The sequence below is a fragment of the Clytia hemisphaerica genome, unplaced genomic scaffold (genome assembly GCF_902728285.1).
Source record: "Clytia hemisphaerica strain Z4C2 unplaced genomic scaffold, Clytia hemisphaerica genome assembly, whole genome shotgun sequence".
In the NCBI taxonomy this organism is placed as follows: Eukaryota; Metazoa; Cnidaria; class Hydrozoa; order Leptothecata; family Clytiidae; genus Clytia; species Clytia hemisphaerica.
In genome coordinates, this window is record NW_027103286.1 from 589,751 (window position 1) to 615,339 (window position 25,589).

The window sequence follows — 25,589 nt, forward strand, 5'->3', positions numbered from 1 at the left end:
TATTGAACTATTCGAATTTAATTAGCAGGGGGTCTTAATAAGAGCGGGGGGATGGATTTTTTTGTCTCTTAACAATTAGCGGGGGGACGTCTATTCGGGAGACAAGAGTAAGGCCTTCGACTTGTCCTTTACATAATGCATAAAATATCGTTTGTTTTCCACCTTTACTTCTAATTAAATCTTACTATCACTGGCAGATGCTATTAGATGTAAAGTAAATATATACAAAAACAGATAGAGGGTAAAGTCTGTAGAATCGCAGTTTCAATAAACTCAAATCTTACCTGCTAGAGATCATTCCAAGATCGACGAAGAGCATTCCCGCCCGCATGACAGCTTGACGATTGCTTTGGATTGTATACCCTTTATTGATTTTTAATCACCCTGTATCAAAAGAAAGATTTTGGTGATTTAAAACGAAAAATTTTGAGTTTTCAGTTATGTTAAGAAAGTCTTCATGTTCTTCTTCAATATTTGTTTGCCATTTTCTAATTAGGTCTATTATACAAAAACACAGCCTATGTAAGGTACCTCAAATTTAAAATCCTTTTAAAGAAGTGAAATGAATTTGCCTTGAAATTTAATCTTGTATTTAAATGTTTAAAGACCAAAAGGGTGGAATTTCGCGACTTTCGTATTACTAGTTAAACTGCGCTACCGACTGGGCTATGAAGTCTACACTGGTTCGTGGGGACAACGTCGGGGTATCAACTCGATCACTCTCCAGTAACCACGCGTTAGTAGGTTATTGTTGAAATCTAATATGATCACAAAGTTATTTACCTGATAAATACCGTCAGTCAAGTAACCATTGAGCTCTAAACTTCATGCTTGATGCTATGAGCATAGATATTCATTTACTCAAAATATGCAACATATGGCAAAGGGCGCTGCGACGCTTTTAGTTCATTTCGTCTGACTGGAAAAGAAAGAATGACATCATAGAAATTGGGTAAGGTGCATACATCTAATGAGATTTAAGGAACCGTGATGATTATTAAGCGCCTTAAATTACAGTTGGAAAGTAGAGTTTTAACTCTGAGTTTTAACATGACACTTAAGACTTACGACCTTAGGATCTCAGGATTTAAAAGTTCAAATTTGCTCGAATAAGGCTTGGAATATAGCCTAGAAGCCACCGTGAAAGAAAGTGGAAGTGCTAAAATAGCAATTCTCGCCCGAACTCTAAATTCTGAAAAACGTTAAAATACACTAAAATCTCAATATATTTTGACCATGATTGCAGTAACAAATTTTACACTAATTTGTAGAAAGATTTTAATCACGATGATATCAAGTTACTTCGAGAAAAGTTGCAAGAAATTTATTAAAAACAGATTCAATTTCTTTTTTTCTTGCACTTTTGTTTTTATCTAATCATGCCGTCTTAATGCCGTTATATTAAGCAACAACAAAAGAAATCCATTAGCTCGAAACAATCTCCCATAAGGACAAAGAACCTGGCATATGACGAGCCTTGTTTCCATTGTTTTCGAAAAGCGCTTTTTCAATTCCTTTCCATGGGTGGGTTTACATCTGTAGGGAAGAATCGATTAACAATTCTTTTGTCGATAACAATTCAGAACATAAACGAAAAAGAAGCTCAAAATCACTTTTACGAATTCTTTTATAAACATAATCGATCTTCCCTTTATTATTGCCATTGTTACAAGAGGTAGGTTTGGGTACCTCTTAAGACAAAAGACGTAACGAGGAGAAGATCCATTAACTTTTGAAAAGAAATCGTGTAAACGATTTTTCCAATTTATTTTAAATGAGTAAAAAATTGGAACATGATTTCAATGACGATGAGTTTTTATTTGACGTCAACTAGATCAGACGTTTTTGCAACGCTCTTCGAAAAAATGGCTGAAAACCAATAAAAACATCAAAATTCATGAAAATAACATCAAGATGGATAAAGATCAGCCTTTCGAAGCAGCTTCACCACCTCAAGCTTGCACGCCGTCAAGATGTACTGAAGACGATGACCTGGATCGCTTAACATGCAAAAAATGTAAAAGATCAGTTCATTATGAGTGCACACAGCTACCCCTGTATCAACTACAAATATTCGTGACATCCTACAACGATCATTACTTATGTTCAAACTGCGTACGAATAACGAAAAACCTAAGAAGTAAAGTGGGAAAAAACACTCAACATATGATGCAAAATGAACTTAAAAAGAAAGACGACGTCATACAAAAACTGAACAACGAGGTCAACACCAACACAAAAACCCGTGATTCCATCAAAAATGACCTCAAAACCTTTCTGGCAGGAAAACTACAAGAGATGGAGGAGAAGACAAGAAGCATGATTAAGGAAGAAATAAAGCACACAGCAGAAATAATGACTGAAACATCAAAGAAAACATACGCTGAGATTACCAAGAAGCACAAAGAAGACTTAAAATCTGCCGAAGAACAAAAACGGAAGGAAGACAGTGAAAAGAGAGACATAGAATCTAGAAAACTGAATATGATCGTTCACGGGTTTCTCGAATATTCAGGCCCAGATAAGGAAGAAGAAGAAAATGGGAAAAAATATGATATATTTCGGTTCCGAGAACTCCTAGATGACATCAATGTTCCAGAAATCAATGTTACTCACCACAGATTAGGAAACAGAAAAACAAAGAATGGCCGTCCTCTGAAAGTCACCTGCAAAGTCAACATGACAAAGATCTTATCATGAAGAATTTACACATGCTAAAAGAAACTTGTTTCTTTCAGGTAAGTATAACGGAAGATTTCACAATCAACGAACGGAAAAAGATCAAGGAGATGCACGAACAAGCGAAGAAACTTAACAAAGACAATAACAATAAAGGATTCAACTGGTGCGTAAGAGGAAGCCCAAGAACAAAACTACGCTTCGTTAAAAAATTATAAAACCGAACAAAAATATCTTCAAATTGTAAACCAAAATGCTCTACAGAAGAAATTGTCAGCGATTGGGCATTAACAGATGATGATGAATGATTCATTTTGTAAAATAGGCAGTCGAACTCTATTAGCTTAAAGCTAGTACAGATTTGTACACATTTTTCGACTTTAAAGAATATATACATTAACATTAACATGGCTGCGTTTAGACCAGCCTGGCATTTGTAATTGCTTGCAGTATTCTTTTGAATTCTATTGTTCCGCGCAATTGTTCGGTTTGTCAAATGCCTAATGATGCCAGCGTGTTGGCATTTCGTTGGCATTTGAAATGCAATTTTGAGCAAAGGAATTCCCTTTTCTGGCATTTCAAATAAAACAAAGGAACCAAAACAAAGAGAAAAAATGACATTTTTGATTTTTTAAAGTATTTGCACGTTTTTATTCAGTTCTTTCTATAGGTTGTAAAATTTGCAAGATTTGCCATAGCCTAGCCCTACGGCAAAAAGTTTCAGTCTTAATGACTGCAGTTTTTGAGAAATTCCATGCTTTTCATTGTTTGATCTGTCAAAGTTGAACTTGAGGGAATCACCTTTTCAGTAATGACTCTAAAAAGACGATTCCTTAAATGCAATGACAGAAAATACAATGGAAAAGCTATTAAAATCGAATCCCTCGTGAGCAAATGCCAAATTACAAATGCCTACCAACTTTATCCTACCGGGAGTAATCCTGGTTGGATACTGGATGATGTGATATTTTATAAAAGGTCTAAACGCAGCCGATGATGACAACTACGCAAATGATTTTTTTGATCAAGCTTTACTACGCATCATGAACTTGTATGGTAAAGTTGAAACGTATAGACGGTTGAATATAGAAAAACCTGTTCTGTAATAAAATTTGAACCAATCAGAAAGCTTGGGGAAAATCAATTATGATTTACAAAGGAATCGTGATGGAATCAAAAGAAATCGTGGTATTTCTATTGTATTTCTTAATCGATTCTCTCCTAGATGTAAACCCACCCAATTTCTCTGGATGCACAAGTAATAATACCTCATCACAAAAAACAAATCTTCTAAAGCAACACATGAAGCTCACCATTAGAATCTCTTGGTCAATCTACCAAACTCTTCTTCGGAATATTTCGGACTGGTTCTTCTTTGCGTCCCCTTGACCTAGAAAAATATGAATTTCGGAACTTTATTGCAAGGAATATCGAGCAAAATGTCACACCCAATGAAGTAAAAGCCCCAAGCACTACAATCGGTGACGAAATACTTGGCACAAAAAGGAAATCCACCGGGGTGTTTTGAAACCACAATCGATTTGCAAGTGCTCTAAAGTAGGTTCGAAGGGTAGAGTTTTAACTCTGAGTTTTAACGCTGGACTTAAGACTCCAAGATCCAAAAGTTCAAAAATGGTCCAGTAGGGCTTGAAATATAGCCTAAAAAACAATAAATCTCTCCCAGATCGAAATAATCGTTGAAATCAAGTTGAAGGCCCGAAATTGACATTCTTGCTCGAACTTCAATTTTCGAATGGTAAATTAGCCAAAAGTGCCAATATGTTATGGCACTAATTGTAGAAGGGAACCTTTCCTAGGCAAGAAAAAGTGAAGCCTTAGGATATACATCACTAGCTTTGACGACGAGCCGGGTCGGGCAGCTTAGGTAGGATTTAGCAGCTTCAAATCCTATGTAGGAGATATGTAATGGAGGAACGGTTGCGTTTCAAGTCAGTTTTCTCAGCGCCCTCTATAATTAGCTTGTCGGGTACATTCATTAGGAATGCAATTTAGGACCAAATAATATACATTTTTATCAAAAGAACAAATTTTCAAATGTTATGATGAGGTACACACGGGACGGGAATAATTACCGGGTCACACAGAGAGAAAGATGGTTGGACGAGCTAATGTCAAGAGAATGATTTCTCGACTTATCTAATCAGGATAAAGTTGATATCAAATACTTACCAAAACATAATGCCAAGTGAGAAGAAGGAAGTCAGCTGTTGTTGTTTGGGGGATTTGATAGAAAGCTGGATCCGATTCGATTCCAAGATGGTATGTTCCGGAGGTTACCCAGTGGGCGGCGAGGGTGAATCTGATGTAGAGGAGAGGACACTTGAATATTGGTAGCTTGACTGGACTGGGCGGAGCTTGACTGCTTGCCCTCAAACGAAGGATTGTATGTTGTTTGTCCTTCGACTTCCGATGAGCTTTCAACATCTGTATCAGTGTTCAAACGGTACAATTGACAGATCAAAGGACGGTGACGTCTGCAAAGGGAAAAGAAGACAAAATTTATTTATGATCTACGAGTTCCAAAAAAACAAACAAAAGGAATATTTTCTAAGGACATAATGTATGGAAACACATGGCTGTTTTCTGGTCGTCGGGTCACTGTCGCAGTTCCTTGACATTCCCCTATAAGCATGGATTTATCATAGAACTCTGGATAAACATCAAATAAAACGGTGGAGAGCGAACTATTGTCTTTCCATTGTTTTAGAAAACAATCGATGTTCTAGCTTTGTCCGCAAAGGACAACTGTCATGGCGGCTCGAAGGTCCCTCTGATTTTGAAAAATGATTAATAATCCCATTTCTAAAAAGTCCTGTAACTTCTTGTTTTTGTATATTTACCGGATGCAACTTTGAAAATGAAAGCAAGAAAGCTTAACGAATACATTTATGAAATTAAATGTGAAATAACTTCATCAAATAAGAAAAATTGAGTAAAATGCCTAGAATGACGCTGAAAATAAGGTTGGCAATATCTTTCCAATTTTTTCCTGGGAAGAGCTAGGATTGACATATGTTGAACTGGAGTATCTTGGCTTCATAGTGATATGAAAATCTTTTGGAGGCACGCGGTGGCACGGTGGTTTCGGCGAGGTGGAAGTTTGAAATTTTCTGGTGTCAACATTCAATTTTTTATACATTTATTCAAGCTTTCTCACAGCTTGAAACGTCATAACGATCAATTTGATGCATTTGACTCTCTTGAGAGATCTTTAAGTCTCATTTGGGAATTGTATAGCTGTGTTTTGATGAAAAATACAATAAAACAAATTACGAAAAATTATTAGTGAATGGAAGAGGGTTAACAATAATGTCATTACTGCGGACAAGGCTAGAACATGAGAAATCGATGAAAACCAGCTCGTTGTGTATCCAGAGTTCTATGATAAATCCATGCTATAAGTAACTTTCACCGAGAAATTGAGTTTTTTCGAACACTGCATACAATAAACCTCTGGTTTGTTAATTCTCTCAGTTCAGTCCTAAAGATCTAAAATCAGCTACTAGTCTATTAAACCAAGCAATGACTCGCCGTCGCGCCACCTTTTGGTAGAAAATACGCCATATCGATTTTTGGGTGCCTTAATATATAGTATTTATGAAAACCAGATGGTTTACAGGCTAAATCGGTGCCTTTTAGGTCTTTCTACCCTGGGGTTCGTCACGAAAATGTCATATCTCAAAAATTATTCATTCCATTTACTTTTAACTTTGCAAACGTGTAGCTATATAACTTGGAATGATTCATGTAAAATCTCAGAAATGTTAACTCAATCAGTCATAATTTGAAGACCGGAATATTCAAATTTTTGCTTTTTTATGATTTTTCCAAAACAATGGCCAAATTCTTTTTCATACAGAAAATTTTGAAATTATCTTCCAATTAATTTGGATTTTTTTGGGAACCTTCTCATATGAACAACGAATCTGTGCAATTTTATCACAAGAAAAAACAGGTATAAGTGCCATTTTAGGCCCCTTAGGTAGTCTGGAGCTTCTAAATAATACTAACAAACCTTTAACAAAACAATTCAAAACTGAGTTGTGCTGAAAGGTGGGCTATTGAAATTATTATGCCCTTCATACCGTCTTCAATTAAGTTTATCTTCTTGATTATTTTTGCTTTATAACCTTCGTCGTTTTTTTTGTTGATTTAAATGACGGTTTGTTTTCAAAGGACAAAATTTCTGGATCGATGTTTTGAATATTTTTTTATCTACGTAATTTTTATATGAAGTTAATGTCGAAATAACGTTACGGTGACATGACGTATTCATATCTTTCTTATTCCTAACACAGAGTTTCGACTACGATGAATATTTTGCAGACTAGAGTGACAGAAGAAGGAAAAAGAGAACGTGGTTCTTCTGCTATCATTTCTTGTAGTTTCTCGGGGACTGATCATTTTGTTCGTTCAATTCTGAAATGACTAGAATCTATTTCCCTCTTTTATTAATATTACAATCACAGTAACAACATTTTGACTGCGGTTTTACGCAAGGGTGGAACCAGCGATGTCAGGCAATCAGGATTAATTCATCAACTGTCACAAAGCTCTTTTTGATAATTTTGTAAAGCTAATCACTTCTCAGGTAAGTTATGGCATGTCTCAAAAACCTGAAAATTAACATCATTTTTGAAGACCATTAGCCGGCAGAAAATGAGCAAACCAATGATTTGCTACGAAGGATACCATGATGAAGTTTCCCTGTAGGGGTGTTACCTAATTGTTTATGCCCTTATTTTCGTGAAAAACCGCAAAAAATAAAAAATGCTGACGTCAGCAAAACTTGTTTTTTAAATAACTCCAGTTTGGCTAATGGTAGAAACATGAAATTTGGACCAATGTTGAATATCATTAAAAGGATCATTTTGCAAAAAAAAAATTTTGAAATTTTGCTGTCGTCAGCAGAAATCAGCAAAATACGAAATCTTGCAAAAAAGTGCTGATGTCAGCAAAATTTCAAAAGTTTTTTTTTGCAAAATGATCTTTTTAATGATGTGCAACTTAGTCCAAATTTCATGTTTCTATTTTTAGCCAAACTGGAGTTATTTAAAAAACAAATGTATCAAGGTTGTTTGAAAACACTTGATGAAGGTCAAAATTACTTTCTAAAATATTGACTGTGAAGAAGGCTTTCCTAAAACTGTCTCAGTGATCCAGTATCTCGATATGGAATCACAACTTAACCGTTATGGCATGGAGTATTTTGGAAAAGTTTTGCAGTATTTTTAGAGATAAATTCTTTCGACTCCTCAAGAACAATTAAGTGATGAAATGTTAATAGTGTTTGTATAAAATGTTCGTGGCTCGTGGGTAGTCCCATGATGATTTAATGAGCTAGTTCGATAAGTCAGTCAGAAGCTATGGCCTCAAGTCTGAGACTCAGTATTTTGACTTGTTTTAGACGCATATACGTGCCACTCGTGGTCTAAGGCTTTATCTCCTCCACACAATACAAGGAAGCATTTGCATAAAAAACACTTTACTTTGTAAAGACTGAATTAAATTTTGCCTTTGATAAAGAGGAGTAATTTTCCTGGAAAAACAGCGTCATTTTTCCTGGAAAAGACACAAAATATCAATATAAGCCACTTTTTTCCTGACTTAGAAGACTGATTTTTTACCATGCTAGAAATTCAGGCATTGTTTTACTTGACTAAAATTTCATCTTTTAATAGAATAGATTTAGACACATTGAAAATCAAATTTACCTTTAGAAATATTATATATTTTTATTATGTTATTGGTCAGCCTAAGCTGAGCATTCAAATAGGTAAAATTTTCCATAAGACGGCAAAAAAAAAATCCGATTTTCCGATCTCACTTTGATTTCTAAACTTTCTTCCGATCGGGTTCACTTTTTGGGTACTTTTAGCGTGCGTTGTTTTTACAGATCATAATGTAGTTTCAAGATGGCGGCTCAAGTGATAGTCAGATGTGATAATAAGTCAGTGTTGTATGTTGTACCTAAGTATTTCCAGTGTAAATCTGTTGCAAGCTTCAATTTCTGTCATTTATTTTCTTAACTCGGCAAATCAAACACATGATTTTCATCAAGGCGATTCTTTTTCTATATCCTTTGAAGGTTTAAAGCCGTTTGCTCAAGTTTTTGTTTATGTTGAATTTTCTGATATATACTATATACTTTTTATTGCTGCTTTTTAATAGTTTTTGCAATAAAAACATATTTTTCTTGTCTGCCTCTAGGGGAATTGATGGTGTTATAATGTTATTGGGATTTGATAAAGTTTACAAAAGTACAGCTACTGTATAAATTTGATATAAAGACTGGATGCAATCGTGCTTTTTTGGACTTGGATGTGTTTGTGATAAAGGCGAATCGCAAAAAACTGTTTGGTTCCCGCCATTTCTACTTTAAAAAGTGGGAGTCGTTCGGCCGGGAAGTCGAAAATATTTTTCTGTTAAGAAGCAGCTATACATCTTGTTGAAAGGGAATTCGTGTGGGCTGATCCAAATTTTAAAATTGAGAAACCGTGGATAAACTGGTGTTTTCGGTTTACTCTCCATTAGCATGCGGCTCTCTACTTCGATTTGAAAACTTTAAAAACACAGAGCGTGAAGAGGTCGACAGTGGAAATCCAGCAAAGCAGCGGAAAAGCTTTCTGACTCTCCAGCTCTACCTGCTGACCGTAAATCAGATGACGGAACCAAATGATGACATCACATCTCCTATTATTAATTGGACTTGCAAAATTATAACAAATGGTCTTTGGAATTTGATCATTTATATTAATATTGATATATACAGTTCTTGTTGAAATTGATCAAACTATTTTTCACGCAGTTCCGGACGCAGATTGTGTTTTTCTTAACCTTTCTAACCTTGGCGCACATTTTGACTGAATGATGGAATGGAATGAATGGCGATAACAGTTTATAGATATATCTTATCAGACTTGCCGAAAGCGGGCTGCCGTCAAGTTACACACATGCACACTCTCGTCACAACTTGCACAGCCATAACAAACAGGTCTGGTCTTCTTTAACATTGTTTTAAAGTTTAAAAAACACCCAGTGCTTGGCACAGAAGAGAGGACTCGCAGTTGAAATTAATTGCTACAAAGACCGCTGCCCTGTTGAATTTGTTTATTATGGTTTGGTGTTATTCCGCAAGGCGGTAAATCAAATCAAATCGCCCGAATCAGAACCAATCAAAGCGAGTTTAAAGCAAAACGGGGGAAAATGAGCTTCCCCTCGCATAGTTATGAATCTTAAGTTTTGCTTTCGATTATCATTTGCGTCCACAAAGTCTTCAAATGGTTGTGTGCATATTGTGTAAACTTGACGTTACTAAACTACAAAACTTTCTTTACCTTACAAACTGGAGGGCCATCATATATACCGTACACAAGTAAGGGGGAGAGGGTGGGGTTAAAAAGCGTACATCTATTGTTTAAAAACAAGTCCATTGTTCTATTCCTCGCCCCTCGCCTCTGCGTACGAGGGGGAGGGTGTCAAATATTGGGAAAATTTGTGCATACGTACTATATGGACAATGCTAAAGAGAAGTATACTTTGAGCTTCTCGTGGGGGAGGGGGGGTTGGAGGAGCTCTCAGGCTTGTTTTACATAATTTTAAATCAAGTTATCAAATGTTTCACATTTTGTACATTATTCAACATATTTAGTCTACTCTGTTTCAGTGCATCTCTTCGTTGTTACTAAAAGTGGTAACACAGGGTAACACATGGTAACAGGGGGTAACACTAGGGTAACAGGGGGTAACACATGGGTAACAGGGGTAACACTAGGGTAACAGGGGTAACACATGGTAACAGTTTGAAAATGGTGGCTCTGAGGGGTCGGAAATTTGAAAATTGACTTAACCAATGTTGTTGGTGAATTCAACGTTGGAATCAATGTTGCAGGTGACTGAAATGATGGAATCGATGTTGCTGGTGAATGCAATGATGGTGTTACTGGTGAATGCAATGATGGAATCAATGGTGCTGGTGAATGCAATGTTGGAATCAATGGTGCAGGACTGAAATGATGGATCGAGGTTGCTGGTGAATGCAATGATGGTGTTACTGGTGAATGCAATGATGGAATCAATGGTGCTGGTGAATGCAATGTTGGAATCAATGGTGCAGGTGACTGAAATGATGGAATCGATGTTGCTGGTGAATGCAATGATGGTGTTACTGGGTGAATGCAATGATGGAATCAATGGTGCTGGTGAATGCAATGGTGGAATTAATGGTGCAGGTGATTGAAATGATGGAATCGATGTTACTGGTGAATGCAATGATGGTGTTACTGGTGAATGCAATGATGGAATCAATGGTGCTGGTGAATGTAATGCTGGAATCAATGGTGCTGGTGAATTCAATTGATTCCAGCATTACATTCACCAGCACCATTGATTCTATCATTGAATCACCAGTAACACCATCATTGCATTCACCAGCAACATCGATTCCATCATTTCAGTCACCTGCACCATTGATTCCAGCATTGAATTCACCAGCACCATTGATTCCAGCATTGAATTCACCAGCACCATTGATTCCAGCATTACATTCACCAGCACCATTGATTCCAGCATTGAATTCACAAGCACCATTGATTCCAGCATTACATTCACCAGCAACATCGATTCCATCATTTCAGTCACCAGCAACATCGATTCCATCATTGCATTGACCAGCATCATTCATTCTATCATTGTATTCACCAACAATATTGGTTAAGTCAATTTTCAAATTTCCGACCCCTCAGAGCCACCATTTTCAAACTGTTACCATGTGTTACCCCTGTTACCCATGTGTTACCCATGTGTTACCCCCTGTTACCCTAGTGTTACCCCCTGTTACCATGTGTTACCACTTTTAGTAACAACGCATCTCTTACATCTGTTAACCCACTTATTAAAGCTATATAGCTAAGCTCTATTGGCTGACCTTCCAGCCTCGGCTGGTTTATTTCACTTGAGAAGTACAAGAATGGCTTTTCTGGAAAAACAGGTTTTTGATTTTCCTTGAAAAAACATGGATTTAAAAATTTGACATGTTTGAGGTCAATTCTGTTCACATCTGATTGCATGAAGAGTTCTTTAAAATTATTATTTGGCACTTTCTTTAAATTTAAAACTAAGCAACCATGCAACTGGAAAACCTCTAAATCTTTTTCTGCTTACTCAAAATCTAAAAATTTTAACCGTTGCATATTGCTTAATAGGTAACTGTCTGGCAAGGGATTTGCATCCCGACATACAAAGACTTTTCTAATGAGATAAATCTGTGACATAAGTAGTAGGGGGGATGTTAGGAATAATTTTTAAATCCCATTTGTCAAAAGTTGCCTTTGGGTATAAAAAGGAGAAAAATCATGTAAAAACCCTGTGGCACTTTCTTCAAGGTTGCCACGGGCAGGGTGCCACCGCCGCTCCGCCAGCAAAATCAAAATTTCAAAAATTTTCAAAACATAGTGAAATGACCCCTCATTTGAAAGGTATTTTCATGCTGATTAAGAAAATCATGTTTGTAATGGTAAAAGGACGGTCAAAAAATTGCGTTTTTAGCAAAATTCTCAAAATTTCGTCAACTTTGTGAAATTACTTTTTGTGACGGTGTTACTCAACCTCATCATATTTGTTTTCTTACCTTGATCTTTCTTTACCTTACTCGAGATATTAATCCTTAAAAACAGTGTTTTTCAGTGTTTTTCAGCCAGAAACAGCTGTTTTGTCCAGTTTTTGCGCTTTCGGAAGCTCAATATCTTGAGTTAGGTACTGAGATCACCTATACTTGCAATATATCACTAATCTTAATTTTTTGAGAGATTTCCAAAAATATACAACAGGTCTCCGTTTTCTCCAGCTAAAATTTTCATTAATTTTTCACCCTATGATATTTGCCTGAGACCGTCGTATTTGTCCGAAAATCACACCAATGTGTCCGAAAAAAAATTGGCACCCAAGTTATTTTGATTCCCCTTAGCTTTCCAAATATGTATAACAAGTGCTTTGACTAAAAAAATCGAGCGATTTTACAAATTTCCCCCTACTATTTTGTTTTGGATACCAAGACAGCCTAAATAGCAAAAGCATTCGAATTTGACCAAAACATTCGAATTTAACATTCGAATGGAAGTCATTGTTCGAACGCCCGCGAACGCGTGAGCGCGCGCGCGGCAAAATACGATGGAAAATAAGAATAAAACAGTAAACAAAAAGGCAAGCAAGTGAGACAGGGTGCTCCTACAGTTCCATATAAAGGTATGATATTTATATGTCCTCTAATCTTATAGATGACTCCCATAATTATGTTTGAATGTTTTTGCTGGGAATATTCAAACATAATACCCAACTTCAGTGTGCAGTGCAGTTCTCAATTTCAGTTGAGCTAGAATCTCTGACAATGTCTGTTGTCTGTGTATCTGTCTGTGTAGTATCTGTCTGTCTGTCTGTCCCCTCAGACTTTGGGGCAGGCTGGAGACTTCAAAAATGATCTGATTGGGCTGAAATTTTGCACACTTCATCCTTGGGCAAATCCCTGGGGGTCTTTTTTCATTTTTTTCAAAATTTTGATTCTTAGGGCCTGGGGACAAGTTATTCGCCAAAATGAGGCTAAAACTTTGGGGCAGGCTGGAGACTTCAAAAATGATCCGATCAGGCTGAAATTTTGCACACTTCATCCTTGCGCAAATCCCTGGGGGTCTTTTTTCATTTTTTTCAAAATTTTGATTCTTAGGGCCTGGGGACAAGTTATTCGCCAAAATGAGGCTAAAACTTTGGGGCAGGCTGGAGACTTCAAAAATGATTGTATTTGACTGAAATTTTGCACACTTGATCCTTGCGTAAACATCTGGGGGTACTTTTTTCATTTTTTCAAAATTTTGATTTTTTGGGCCTTGGGACGAGTTTTTCGCCAAAACGAGGCTAGAACTTTGGGACAGGCTGGGGACTTCAAAAATGGTCCGACCAGGCTGAAATTTTGTACACTTTTTCCTTGGGCAAATTCCTGGGGGTGTTTTTCATTTTTTCAAAATGTTGATTTTTGGGGCCTGGGGACGAATTTTTCGCCAAAACGAGGCTAATAACTTTGGGGTAGGCTAAGAGACTTGAAAAAGGCCGTATTTAGCGCACTGGATCTTTGGGTAACTTCCAGGGACCCTGGTTTTTCCTTTAGATGTACGTTCTTTACTATAACCCTATTTTTATCAGGGGGGGTGTTTTCCACCAGGCTGGTACTCTTTTGCTAATAGCTCACTGAAAAAAAATTTCAACACTCTGAAAGTTTTTGACTTTTAATATAATCCTATTAGCAGCTTGTATACCAAATTTTACAATTATACACCGACCAGATCAGGTTTTATGACTTTTTTGTGCAGGCATATCATAAAATCCAGCTAAAACCCTGTAAAATTCCAAAATCTTAAATTTATCATAACTTTTGATCTAGGCATCCAACCAATTTCAAATTTTGACAGGTTTTAGGTATCAATAATAACATTTAAAAAATATTTAAAAAAATTTCAAAAACTGCTGACGTCATCGAAAATGACGTCATTGTTTTTTGAAAAAATGTGCTCATTTTCTGCATAAATTTTAAAGGTTAATTTTATTAGTATGTTTAAAACCGACAAATATGTTAAAGATATTCTTTATGGCTTTTAGAAATTTAAAACAGAATTGCAATATCTTCATTAGTTCAACTTTAATTGCTATTTTATTGAATGGTACTTTTTCATTGGTCAGCGATAATTGTGGAACTTTGTGATGACGTCATCACATTTATAACCCAAATTTTTTTCTATGAACTCATTTTATGATAGAGAACATTTCTGCCAAATTTCAAGTCCATATCTTTTCTAGATCAAAAGTTATGCAAGGCTGGTGGAAAACACCCCCCCCCCCTTGAGAATACAAAATCCGAAAAAGCCTGATAATAATAGGGATAAGGTTTATTCCTAAACTGCCCCTTACTTGAGTAATTCAAGTAAAACAGATTTAGTCTGCAATCTTTCTCAAACTTTTTTTTTCTGAGCATGAAGATTTTCGTTCATACTTAATTGATTAATGTACTTTTATATGCATACTTGGTTTGAGTATGCCTCTTTCTTGCAAACATCAATCAAGTATGAATATTCCCTCTCATACTTGTTTAGTATGCATATTTCCTTGCATACTTGCATTATACTTTGCATACTTTATTTATTGTTTGCATACTTCAACTTCCATACTTGCTTTCAAGTATGAAAGTATGTGCATACTTGATTCATACTTGTTCATACTAGAATCATACTTGATCATACTTGATGCATACTTGATTTTTCATAAGGGACTTTGGGAGTTTTAAAAGCTAAAAATAAGAGCTTTAGGGAAAAATTACATTATAGTATTAATGTGAGAATGGTTGGATTTAATAATAATGTGGGCTCCATTCAGATGGTTGTCATTTAACTATCATCACTTACTTTAAGTACTGTATTACTTTGAATAAATGCCCCCTTTTCTTAAACGACCCCTCAAAGAAATGCCTCTCCTTAAAGGGAAAATTTCAATAAACACCCCCTGGAATAAAATCCTTCCCTCTAGGAGAGGCTTTTCTTTTATCTGAAATAAATGGTTATAAAGGAAGGAAAACCGAAAATATACGCTAATATAGATAATTTGATAAACACCCCCTCGAATGAACGTCCCCTCCTAAAATCCAAATTTAACGAACGCCCCAGCTGGCGTTTAGTCGAAGTAGTATGGTAGCTGTGTACTGATTTTCCATGTCTAAACCTTTTTTTACTGTTTACCATAATTTAATCACTTTTCATTCTGCATACTGTTTTTTTCATTGTATCCTTATTTTGTGTACTGATTTTTTTTGTTTACTAGGCCTCTTTAAAGTTTACTAAAAATTGTGTACTGTTTTTTTATTGTTTACTGCCTTTTTCAATGTGTACTAAAAATTGTGTACTGTTTTTTTATTGTTTACTGCCTTTTTCAATGTACTAAAAATTGTGTACTGTTAATTTATTGTTTACTCATTTTTTCAATGTGTACTGAAAAAAGTGTACCACTTTTTCATAGTTTACTGGTACTGCGAACTGTTTGGTCAGATGTTTACTTTATGTTTACTATGTTTACTTCAAATTTACTTGATGTGTACTACATGTTTACTACATGCGTACTGAATTTTTCCTTAAGGGATAAGGTCCCAAGTTTTTTTAGCTGAAGTTTTTTTGAACATGCCATAAAGTTAAACAAGTGCAGATTTAATAGCAACACTCACTCAAAATTTTTAACAATTTTGATACGTAAATAAGAATAATTTAAACAAGATAAACACGAAAATGTTTAAATTTCTCTTTTTTACAATACTTGTATAAGGGAATTAAAAATACTGGAAAATGTTTCCTGCTTAAATTAATGTGTATTTATCGAGGAAAATCTTTCATGTATTCGTAAAGCGTTGCAAATTTTGAAGGAATATTATTCCTGTTGTCTCAAGTAAACCATTGCTTATCTTAAAAGGAAAATTTCTATTTTTTTATTTTTGTCTTCTCAGCAAAAATTGGATGCATATTTTTCAGGGGAGATAAAATTTCAGGAAAATTAAGTGTAGTTTTGAAGGAGAATTCTTCCTAAAATCAAAATAATAACTCATATTTCAAGGAAGATCCCCCTTAGGTAAGAAGACCATCCCTTAACTGGCAACCCCCCTTAGGAAAGTCATACTTTTAACACCCCCCTTGCTTTTGGTTCATCAAAACCCAAGACCCCCCCCCCCCCCTAATGTAGCGGCAAGAGCAGCCACCGGCTAGGAAGTATGAAATATCTGTTCTTGAGGTCCCTTTCTCCTGGAAATTCTACCTGACTATATGTTCACTGTATTTCGCAAGGAAAGTATTTCCTTTTTAAATTTTTCTGCCTCTCTGAGTCAAGTCCAGAGTACGCTTGAGCTGAGGTGAAATTTTTCTTTTAAGTGAATATCTTGCATATAATATAGAAATGGATTCAGAATGACCCAATCAGCTGCGATGTTAGTTATTTTCCCTCAAAAATACAAGACAAGTAATTTTCCTTTCAAAATACAGAAATCAGACGTTAGTTATTTTCCTTCAAAAATACAAGACTGAGATGAAGAATGAAAGAAGGGAAACTGGTGAATTTCTCCATAATTATACCCTAACCCCCCTGCTGGGAATTCTACAAAGTTTCAGGCTATAATTTTTTGGGTGCTGCTAGGCATTATGGATGGAAAGATCCATGTCAAATTTCAAGCTCATACCTTTCCTGGTTAGCTCATAAGTCGGCTATTACAAGAATACTAACCTGACTCTGATTCAACACATACTTAATTTGAATACATTTTTTATATCCATTACTGACTTATAATCCAAAGTTTCATTGATGGAAATTTTATAAGTTAACAACAATCTTTTTGAAAGCCTTTTTGTTTCGCCAGATCCAGCAAATATAGGCAAATCTAATGTTTTCAAGTGCTGATTATTCACAAAAGATGCATCAGAAAAACTGTATTTCCCTTTGAACTGAGAATGGTCAAATTTTATATTACTCCCAGCTCAGCTGAAGAAGTTCATTTTCAATATATCAAGACAATTAACTATTCTGAAAATTTATAGTAAAGAACTGGAAAATCTTCTTTTAATGGACCCCAACTTAAGTCGTTTTACTATAGATGTGTGCCAACGTGGAATAAACTACCAAGAGAAGTTGTATCCGCACAATCGATTAAGTCGTTTAAAGAGAAACTGAATGATGCATGGAAAAACCACCCACAAAAATTTGTTACAAGAGGAATGTGAAAGAAGATCGGTTAGAGGCCCATCGTGAGCCTAGCTTGTAAATCTGTATAATAATAATAATAATAATAATGTTAATTTCATTATATTTTGAGCATTCCCAATAGTATTATCCTTATTAAATTTGCCAATGCATTCAAAATATTGTAATAACTTAGACTTGGTTTGACATTTGAACAAAGTCCTGAATGTAAATCATTTAGATGGAAAACCATGAAATATTGGACTTGTATATCTAAAGTAGTATTATCGTGGAATGTAAAATATGGTGTTCAAAGAAGAACAATTAACTGTTCTTAACAAGCAAAATATATAAGTTTCAAAAAGGTAATGCAAGTCAAGAAAAGTCTACAAGCGTATTTTCCCTTAACAGTTGTCTTTCGCAAAATTTAAAATTGATTCTGAGCGTTCCAATTTAAAGAAAGTAAGTCGAAAAACATGTTTAAAAGAATGATAGATAAATTTTGTTGATTTTTACTTTAGTGCTTTTAAAACTTATAGTACTTACTGAAAAAACATTACAGTACTTTAGGATGAAAACTTTATTCATGTTATTGTTCTTTCTGAAGTATCAATTTTATGAAGAAAATTAATGTCCTTGTTATGTGTCACAGTACTCGCCTTCTTACCCTCAAATTGATTTCTTTTACCACAAACGTCCTACTGCATTCGTCTACTTTCCTGACATTTTTGGATATATAAAAGTTTGAATGATAATTCTTATCTTTTGTCAGATTTAAAAAAACCTTCTCATTTTCTAACTAATCAAATTTACCTATTATTAATCAGGAAACAGGATATTAAAAGCCACTGTGTCCATTGTTTAAGTTTCATAAAAAATCATGGTTGGCTCACTTTAGAAATTTGAGATAATGCTGCCTTTTTGAAAATGTTTTCGCCTGTAGACCCCTTTCATCCCTAATTTCTTAGTTTTTTTTGACTTGGCTAAAACATAGGGAAAATATTTTTTTAAAGAAAGTATGTTTTCACCATGTTTCGAAAGAAAAGTGTTGGTACTGGATATAATTTATTGGCTTGAAGCCTGAACCTGAGTCCTGAAAAATTTGCAAACTTTGCACCTTACATCCCCCTTGATTATTCAAAATTTCTCCTTTTGAGACTCCTCATCCTCTCCCTTCTACACTTTGGATATGTTATGATATATTTGATTAAGTTGATTTGATCAAAAGATCTATGTAATTGAAAATATGAATCTTCATTGTTCCCTGGTAACCTTTTTTAACTCAACCACCCCCCTCACTGATTTGCTCTTCACTGGCTGTTCCACATTCATATTTTGAGGGCAAAAGTAGCAGTTTTTGGCTCACCTTGTAGGTCATTGTGATAAACTGTGGGGGCTAAACCAAAGAATAATGCTATTTCGGGTTGTGGATCAAAGAAGCCGTTGCAGTGCCACATGTAAATAAATAAGGCGACAAACATTGGAATCTTCTGGCAACACTTTTGTGTTTTTATTGAAATGGTTGGTCTAGAACTTTCGAGATAATTTTTAGAAAACAAATGATCCAACCCTAATTCTTTTTGCAAAATGCAGCTAAAAGGAGTCTCTCAGGAACAGTCAACACTTTTCCCAGGAAAATTCGCTTTTTTTTTTAATCGGTCAGGGAAAATGATGAAAATTGGCTGAGGGCTCACTTACGTCACTTGTTAGGAAATCCTCAATTTCCTAAGGAAAAAATCAGATATTTCTAGATTTTTTTGCATATTATCATGGCTAAGGGCTTTAGTTATGAAAAGAAACAAAAAGATTTGCATTTTGGTTTGATTTATAGTCTTTTTTCCACAAAAATGGTAAAGTTGGTGTGACAGCCGCCGGATTTTAAATGAAGTCATTGCCAATGCAATGTTTACATTTTAAAGTGCGCGCGAAATTCTAAAGAATCGCTCTGTGCGAGTTTTGAAACTGCCATGAGTTAGAGAAAAATGTGATTTTGATGAAATGTTGAGGACTGCCCTAAACCGTCAGAGAGGAGAACATCTTTTTTCAATCAGTAATTCCTATGGAAGGTATTTGATCAAAACTCTGAGTGTGTTAGAATTATACATGAGAGGTGTCCACATTAGACCAACTTACGGTAGGGTATTATCTGGAGTAACTAGTAAACGTCCCCACACTAATTAATTTTTCAAAGATTTTCTACCCAGGACATCACCTGGGGAAATCCCACTTGATTGACAGTATTTGTTTGACAAATCTTTTAAAATGTTGGACAGATGTACTGTCTAACAACTGATCACTTAGTTGTTCGACAGACGAGTTGATTGACCGTTATTAGCTTGACATCCATTTGTTCAACTGCATGGTTGTTTGACAAACACTTGTTTGACACTCATTTTTCGAACAACTAAGCGAGGAATTGTTCAACAGTGCATCAGTTTGACAGTAAGTTTATCAGTAAGCATAAAGAAGCTGATAATACGCAAAGAACAAGGTTGTCTGGCGACAACAAAGTTGTAAAAATATGAGACTCCTGTCTAATATCCAGACGATGTCAACCGATTTTCGTAATCGAACCATCAAATTTCATTCAAAAAAATCAAACGATAGGTGTTCAATTACCAAACTTGATCGAACAGTAAAACTTTACTGGAAAAATCTTTAGTTTGATTAAATTTCGATTTTACTTATCGCAGTTCGATTAAGTTTGATCAGTGTTTTTGTAGCTCAAATGGTTCCAGTTATTGCTAGCCCAACAGCTCTAGCCTAAACGATCTCCAATAATCATTTGATTAGCAGAAAAGAGTTGTTCATGCGCTCCGAGCATGATTGTGAATGAAAACCATATTTAATCGAACACATTGAACATCGATCGAACTAATCAAACTTTACCAAAATTTCTCTGTTCAATGACTGTTCAATTTGGTTCAGTAATCAAACACCTATCCTTTGATTAAGTTCGATTGAGTTCGATTAGTTCAGATTAGTTCAGTAATCAAACAGTTCGATTGACATCGTCTGGTAATATCTATTTCTATTTCTATTTGATAATTCATAGAAGGTTTTACCTATTCTCTTGAATATAAAAAAAAAAGAAATTTAATAAAAAATAAAGAAATACTAAAAAGAAAAAAGAAAAAAAATAAATAAATATAGGATTGAAATAATGAAAATATATACCGTGAGTGGTCCTAAATCCGACAGCCCTGCCTAAATCCGACCCCCCCCCCAAATAACTGCTTTGAAAAAAGATTCTATGTTTACAAACATTCTCTCTCCAAGTTAAACAATAAACTGTTGCAAGAACTCTCAAAACAAAACATCTAACAAGATGACTATAATGTCAAGATGTCAATTAATGTGATCAAAAAAGTGAGAGATAAAATTAATTATACCTCCATTATTTTGAATCTGTTGCTCACGTGTGTGTTTAAAACGTGAACAATTTTGTAATAAATTATGTTTTGTATTAAAAGCAATCATTGTTATTTGGTTCAACTGGTTCAGTGTATCAAATCTCTCAGTTTAGTTGACACTTTGGTATTTTTGTTGTGTCACAGCGAAAGGTTTGTTTTTATTTTAGTTTGTATCTTTGAAAGACCCCTATCAGATTTAGGCAGGGCTGTCGGATTAAGGACCACTCACGGTACAATGAATGATGTGTTTAAATATTGTTAATGTTGATGTTTTTTAAAATAATTTATTTTCTAATAATGAAATATAAGGATGAAAAGTGTTTGAGAAGAAATAAAAAATTGTAGAGATTATGATTTATGTCATTTATTATCCTTGTGTAGATATGAAGGAAAACACTTTGTCACGGTGATCTGACTTTACAAAGATGAACCACAATAAATATTTCTTTCTATTTCTATTTGGTTGAGTTGCAGGAGGCTTAGAGGCCCATTTTTACAACTATAGATGCTTTCAATTACTTTAGGCGTAGAAACTTTCGCGAGCAGAAACTTTCGCGATTTTCGCGAATTTTGGCCCATGTCTTTAAAAATTCTAGGAAGGGCTATTCGCAAAAGTTTATGCTCGCGAAAAAACTCTTGACAAAATAGAAAATCTGTAAAACTTCAAACTTTGAATAAAATGTAACTTTTATGGCACTTTTTAGCCTGCTAAAAGACTAATAAGTCAAAGGACAAATGTTTCAAGCCAACCCAAGAAGTATTTGTGTCTCTAAGCCATTTTCTCATGTGAAAATTCACAATTTTACGTATTGATTCGCGAAAGTTTATGCTCGCGAAAAATATTTTTCCGTTAAATTTGCGATAGTAAATGTCGTGAGTTTTGCGATTTTCCGTCCTCGCGAAAGTTTCTGCTCGCGAAAGTTTGTACGCCTAAAGTAGCGCCCAGTCAGCACCTTGAAAAGACTACCCAATTCCCCTCACATGGCATGTTGACCCGGCAAAGGTTCATTCACTTGCCAAGTGAACCGTTGGTAGTGGGAATCAAACCTCAGTCGCCTGTGCAGCAACCAAGGTCAATGACCACTAAAAACCACAGCGGCTTTAGCTATACTGGTTTCAAAATGGAACCTGACATTTTGTGTTTTAATAAAGTTAATCTTTCGCACTCAAAAACCAGACAATAAGAATATCAGGTATATACTATTTTGAGAAAAAAATATAATACACAGAGAAACAAGATTTTTAGGCGTCAAACAACTATACATTGTCGATCATTGCGAGACGGTGTCAATCGAACAACTTCGAACAAAAATTGCAATCGAACCAATCGAACGTGATCGAATCATAATTGCGATTCGATTGTCGAACGTAATCGAATCTCAATCGAACGACCGATTCCTAGGTAATATTCGATTGTGTTCGATTGCGTTCGAGTAAGGTTAGATTGGTTCAATTGATAGTTGACTATGTCCGATTGGTTCGATTGATTGTCACTTACATAGACCTTTTTTCAAAGAAGATGTCCTGTTGAATAATTATGTAGTCCAGCCATAAAAACAATGATAGAGCCATGCATAATTACTGTATCATGCATATTGTAATATATGCATGGTTTTATCATTGTTTTTCTGCTGGACTACATAATTATTCAACAGGGTAGCCTCTTTGAAAAAAGGTCTATTGGAATAATCTTCGATTTCGTTCGTTTACAATTATGTTCGATGAGTTTGATTGCGATTAAATTGAATTGGATCACTCTGTTAGAGCTTTTTAGCATGGGGGGCCAAGTGCTTGAAGTACCATACCAAAGCGAATAAAATGTAATACAATTGAATCAATCGAACGTAATCAAATACAATCGAACGTAATCAAATACAATCGAACTTAATCGAATACAATCGAACTTAATCGAATACAATCGAACGTAATCGCAGCAATCGAACAGAAAATCCTAGGTAATATTCGATTGCGTTCAACAATCAAATTGCAATTATTCGATTGCGTTCAATTGCATTCGATTGATTTGGCGTTCGATTCTTCCGATTGACACCGTCTGGGTCATTGAGTTGTCCAACAAATGGGTTGTCAAACCCAGGGGATGTCAATAGAACTCAATCAAATTCAATTTGGAGTCGAATCGATCAAATTCAATCGAAGTAAATCGAAGTGATTGTTCGAATCAATCGAACTCAATCAAAATGGGAAAAAGATGTAAATCTTCGATTGTCTTCGATTGGATTCGAATTGGATTTGATTGATTAAAACAATCACTTCGATTTACTTCAATTGATTTGATCACACATGGTGTTATTGTTCGGGCTTTTCATTAGTCCACTATTAACCAAAAAGGATGTCAGTTGAAAATTTTGAATATAATCGAAACCAATCGAATGTGATTGACCAAATCAATCGAGTACAATCGAACTAAATCAATCTTAAAATGATGTAAATCTTCGATTGACTTCGATTGTTTCGATCGATCACTTCGATTGGCTTCGATCGATTCGGTCAATCACTTCGATTGGTTTCGATTATATTTGATTGGTTCGACAATCGAAATTTTCGATTGACATCCCCCAGTCAGGCACATCCTGGCAAATGAACGGGGTGAGCATTTGCATGGGGTATTCGTAACCCAGTGTAAATGAGATAGGACGTCTCAGGCTAAAAGCGTGAAAATGAATAAAAATGAACTTCAAACTGAAAAAGGGAAAAAAGGAAGAAAACTGGGAACTTTATTTTTTCGTTAAAAGTTTCTTCAATCTTCGAAGACAAAATTGACCCATGGAAAAAAAATTTCATCTATGCAGTTCTTTGAAATAAAGCAAAATATTTCCAACCCGGTTCAATTAAACTGGGTATTCGGCGCTATTACGTCACTTTCATTTTCGACCCCGTTCATTTGCCAATGGTCGCAAGTGAAAAATACCCCGTTCATTTGCCAGGATGTGCCTGACTGTCCCCTGGTCAAACATCCAGACGATCTCAATCGAACGCAATCGACGATTGAGCCAATCGAACCAAATCGAACGCAATCAAATCTCAATCGAACGTCAAAATTCTGGGTAATATTCGATTGGTTTGATCGTTGTTCGACTGGTTCGATCGTCGATTCCGTTCAATTGAGATCGTCTGGCTTTATTCTTGCAGCTTCTCAACATCCAAGCTCTCAAACATCACAAGCAGAATGAAATTACTTTCGATTTCCCGTAGAAATTATCCGATGAACAATCCAGGGGTCAATGAATCGACGATCGAACGCAATCGAACATCAATCGAAAGCAATCGAATATCAATCGAATCTGAAAATTGCGGTAATATTCGATTGAGATTCGATTGCGTTCGACAATCGAATTTCAATCGGTCGATTGCGTTCGATTTGGTTCGACTGGCTCGATCGTCGATTCCGTTCGATTGAGATCGTCTGGAAACATGTGCCCATCAGCATCACCCACCGACCCCACTTATTCTGAACCCAGGCCAGTGACATTGACTGGTCTGGCTGGCTCTAGAATAACAGTCACAATGTCCAAAAAAGAATAAAAAGGGGGTTGAAAAAAATCTTTAGAAGAAAATCAGGAAAGTAAACTTACCAAAACTTCACGCATCATAACGTGGCTTCGCTCTTTCTTTTCTGCCTTCCATCCTTCTAAGTTTTCGTGCAAACGTGATCACACCACTACTTAGAGCTACCATTTTATAATTTTTTTTTATTGCTCCGCCACAGCATTAAAAAAAATCGAGACAGTTTCTACCACCGGCCGCAACTAACTAGCGAACATTTTCTGGATAAAGTTTTCAAACCCAGGTAACTCTTTGCACTTTTTTGATGAACAGACCTTTACAAAAGCATGAGTGCTCGTGAATATATGTTATCGAGTTCCGTTAACTTTTTGGAAAAATTTTCGAAAAAATTAAAAAATAAAAAAATGCGTTGAATTTGCTGATACAGTCAAATCAAATTATACAATCTGTCTCCCTCCTCATGTCTTACACTTTTAGAAATTCAAATAGGCATGATGACTGTCTGATTGATATTGTACAGGAATTAGATTGACACATGCACGATAACATTTCTATTATTAGTCTTCAGAGGTTGATAATATATTTTTTGAAAACTCGACCTCTGATACTCAGGAGCTGGTATGGTAGTGCTACTGTTAGATAGTCTAGATAATAAACTGGCATTGTCTGTTTTTCGAACGTGTTTGTGATTTTGAAAACTGGAGGCCAAACTGTGTTTACGTTGAGGCTGAGATTACGTTGAGGGTAGTGTTTTGATCCATGAGAGATTTTCAAACTTTTCTTAGATTTAATCAGGGGGGAGGGTACTCAGGGTACTTAGGCGAAATGGGTCCTGGGTATGAGCAAGCCATAATGGTCCCTTTTTCACAGCCTCGAAAGTCCCTCAAAGAGTTACAAAAACGTTTAAAAAGAAAGTGTAAAGGGTCCAAAAATCACGAAATTGAAAATTTCCTCTCTCAAAGGGTCGTGATTTTTCGAACTTTGGACAAAATTGAGCGAGAATTGAAAATTATTGTGAGAAAAGTCTCTCTAAGGGTCCCAAAAGCGCCAATTTTTCCTCTTTCTAAGGGTCGAAATCACGGATTTTATGATTTTTGGTTCGGATATACCCGTCACCTTGCAAAACTAGTACCCCATGGGTGTTTAATTAACAAGAGAGTTGCAAATCTGCTCATAAATTCAAGGAAGGATTTTTCAATAAAA

General features: G+C 35.5%; 1 long non-coding RNA gene across 2 annotated transcripts in view; it reads right to left on the bottom strand.

The window, feature by feature from the left end:
* Positions 1-24,556, bottom strand: part of LOC136805988 (uncharacterized) — a 60,035-nt gene extending 35,479 nt beyond the window's left edge. Inside the window, exons 1-5 of one of the 2 annotated variants that reach the window (XR_010846481.1) lie at positions 24,455-24,556; positions 4,870-5,174; positions 3,993-4,069; positions 784-919; positions 285-384 (exon numbers count right to left, since the gene is read on the bottom strand). This is a non-coding gene — a long non-coding RNA (uncharacterized lncRNA). Of the gene's footprint in view, positions 1-284; positions 385-783; positions 920-3,947; positions 4,070-4,869; positions 5,175-24,454 lie in introns of both variants that reach the window. The other variant, XR_010846482.1, reaches the window with a different exon arrangement.
* Between the last annotated feature and the right edge of the window lie 1,033 nt (positions 24,557-25,589).